This window comes from Musca domestica, unplaced genomic scaffold (genome assembly GCF_030504385.1).
Source record: "Musca domestica strain aabys unplaced genomic scaffold, Musca_domestica.polishedcontigs.V.1.1 959, whole genome shotgun sequence".
Lineage (NCBI taxonomy): Eukaryota > Metazoa > Arthropoda > Insecta > Diptera > Muscidae > Musca > Musca domestica.
In genome coordinates, this window is record NW_026712449.1 from 250 (window position 1) to 3,762 (window position 3,513).

General features: G+C 39.4%; 1 pseudogene; it reads left to right on the forward strand.

Moving 5' to 3' along the window:
• The first annotated feature begins 1,220 nt into the window (after positions 1–1,220).
• On the forward strand, positions 1,221–1,935 carry LOC131807078 (protein twisted gastrulation-like; annotated as a pseudogene).
• Positions 1,936–3,513: the final 1,578 nt, after the last annotated feature.

The following is a 3,513-nucleotide window of genomic DNA, read 5'->3' on the forward strand; positions in this document are numbered from 1 at the left end:
ATTTGACATAACATGTAGAAAAATACAGGTACAGCAGTGTTGTTGTACAAAATTTAACCAAATTCCATTTTTGGTAAATTTTACCATTTTACCATTTTCCAACAGTGGGTCCAAACCAATTTCTCCAGATGGTTTGGAATATGATAAATCATTGGTCTAGGAGCATGTTCGATGCTCTTTTCCGAAAAATGAACACCATAAAGGCGCATCCTAACCATTTTCCCACAGTGGGTCCAAACCTTTCTCCTACAGTGACCATATGAAATATAAGTCTGGCCACTGTGGGAATTCCAGATGGGTTTGGATATGAGAATCATTGGTCTAGGACATTTTCGAAGCTCTTTCCGAAAATGAGCACCATAAAGGTGCATCCCTAACCATTTTCCCACAGTGGGTCCAAACCCATTTCTCCTACAGTGACCATATGAAATATAAATCTGGCCACTGTGAGAATTCCAGATGGGTTTGGATTATGAGAATCATTGGTCTAGGAGCATTTTCGATGCTCTTCCCGAAAATGGACACCATAAAGGTGCATCCCTAACCATTTTCCAACAGTGGGTCCAAACCAATTTCTCCAAGAGGACCACATGAAATATAAATCTGGCCACTGTGGGAATTCCAGATGGTTTTGGATTATGAGAATCATTGGTCTAGGAGCATTTTCGATGCTCTTTCCGAAAATGAAACCATAAAGGTGCATCCCTAACCATTTTCCCACAGTGATCCAAACCCATTTCTCCTACAGTGACCATATGAAATATAGTCTGGCCACTGTGGGAATTCCAGATGGACACCATAAAGACGCATCCCTAACCATTTTCCCACAGTGGGTCCAAACCCATTTCTCCTACAGTGACCATATGAAATATAAGTCTGGCCACTGTTCTTGTTCTGGCCAAAGTTCTTACAATTATAATTTTTTAATAAAATTCATATAACATTTTATTGTTATATTATTTTCATAATTTTAACTTTTATTTTGTTTCATAACAAGCACTTTTGAGTTAAATTTAAATTTACTCTCACGAAAATGTAGTTAAATTTAAATTTATCTCTGAGAGAAAACCAGTGTTGGTAAGCGAAAAATCAAAGTAGTAGAATTTAAATTTAAATTCATTTTCACGCACATCGTCTGATACAGATGTGATTATTCACAATCAAAAATGAATGTCAATTATACCTTAATAAATACACCTTGAATTTAATATTAAAATAAGGAATATCTATATTTGTTTACATTTAGATTTTTCATTTGTTTACATGGATTTTCTAATTATGTTATAATTTATATTTTTTCAGAACTTTGTCCAAAACAGAATGATACACGCAACTCCATCTCTAAAAAATCACATGTCGAGGATTTTGAAGGAGTCCCCGAACTTTTAATGTTCTAGTATCTTCCCAGCTGATGAACTGGATTTCAATTGGAATATTTTTACATTCCCGTTAGACTTTGATAAGGTTTTATCTGGTCCCAAACTACATAGTTTCCCTATGGAAAACAACGACAAAAATTTAGATGGAGCCATTAAAGAACGGGACAACATGGGTATTGTCAATTGTACAGTGATTTATCTGGATCAATGCACTTCATGGAATAAGTGTCGCCAAAGTTGCCAGAGCACCGGAGCAAGTAGCTATAGGTAAATATCTTAGTACTATAAAAGTGAAATGGAATTTTGTAAATTTTGTTTTTTAGATGGTTTCATGATGGCTGTTGCGAATGTGTAGGCTCGACATGTATAAACTATGGGGTCAACGAAAGCCGCTGCAGAAATTGTCCCGAAGCCCCGTTGATTGATGACGTTGATGATCCTCTAGACGAGGATATGCAAGATTTTGGCGATAATATGGGGCCGTTTGACGGATCTGTAAATAGCAACTATTAAGCTTCAACAAGCACTCTTTTTTAACATGTATTTAGAATTTATTAATATGCATACTGTATATCGTTATTTTAGAATTTAGTTTATAATAGAAACCAATAAAACGCATAAATATGGTCAAATAATTTAAACTTTATTAAAAAATGTGCCTCTTTATTTACTTTTTTTCAAACTTAGCATACCTCGTCTTCATTTGTACCATGGGTAATACGAAATCCCAGCTATTTGCATCTTTTCTCATTCTGATACACATTGGAAATATACAAAGAGGGTGAGATAAAAAAGTGCAACAAAGTCATACGCCATAATTTTTATTTATTTTTTAATTTTATTGAATGAAAGCAAAAATGTCGCAAATAGCTTCAAATTTTAGAATAAGTTCAGATTTGTTCGTATTGGTCACCTTTGCCACGAAACGGCCAATGAAACCGTCACACGCTGCCCGAAGGTTGCTCTGCGGTAATTTGACACATTCCCGGGAAGCGCTTGCTTGAGGTGATTGACACTTTGGTATTTTTAGTGCCAACCTGCTTTCCAAAACACACCATACGTAATAGTCCAACAGATTGGTATCCGGAGATTTTGGTGGCCATTGTGCGCTGGAAATGAAGCGAGTAACCTCATTTTGTAACCATTTTTGGGTGGCACGTGCTGAGTGCGGGGTGCTGAGTCCTGTTGGAATGTCCAAGGTCTGCGGCCAAAATGTTAGCATGCCCAAGGCTTTAATACACCCTCCAGAATATTTTCGTGATAATATGCGGCGTTTATTCTGATGCCATGGTTGATTAAGACGAGCGGAGAGCGACCATCGGCTGTTATGGCGGCCCACACCATCACCATACTCGGCGCTTGAGTTCTGGTGGTGCAAATTTTCAGCTGGACTTCTTTGACAAGTAAACACGACCATTTTGTTTACAAACTGCTGGACAACGAATGATTTCTCATCGGAGAAAACTAAATTCGTCAGTTCACCACTTTCGGCCAAGCAAGGCAACTCTTCGGAACAATCCCACGGCAGCGGGTTCTACGATACCGGATTGACCCGAAACAACAAGATCCCAGTTTCGGCCAGCGGCTGCCAACCCAGTATGTACATGTTTGTGTTTGTTTATTTTTCTGCATTGGGAGCAGCATATCCCGGAATGCTTGCTCCGGATTTTATTGGTCCGTACCGGGATTGAGAAAAACCCCGGACCTTGGTTCTGCTTGGTTTGTCAGAACGTCATCCACCACAGATCTGTTTCGGTGCGATGTAAAGGATGCAGAGAATGGGTGCACTTTAAGAACTGTTCCGGACTAAGGCGTTTGCGAGACTACAGCGAAAGGGATTATGTTGCGACTTGCTGCAGTAACGTAGTCCCCAGCGAGTCCACTTCTTCGTCGTCCTCATCAGAGACGTCGTCGGAGTATGGCACTCCACCGCAGTCTCCAGAACAGCAACCAACACCGCAGAACCTAACGCCACATGTTGCTGTTCCAACTCTGGATTGTGCAGCATTCTTGCAATTCAAATGCAACGGACTTCTAGGCAAAATAGATGAGATAGTGGAATTTATGAGTCGGAGGAATATTAAGATCGCAGCGGTGAGGAAACCAAGCTGAATGAAAATTGCAGCCTACAACG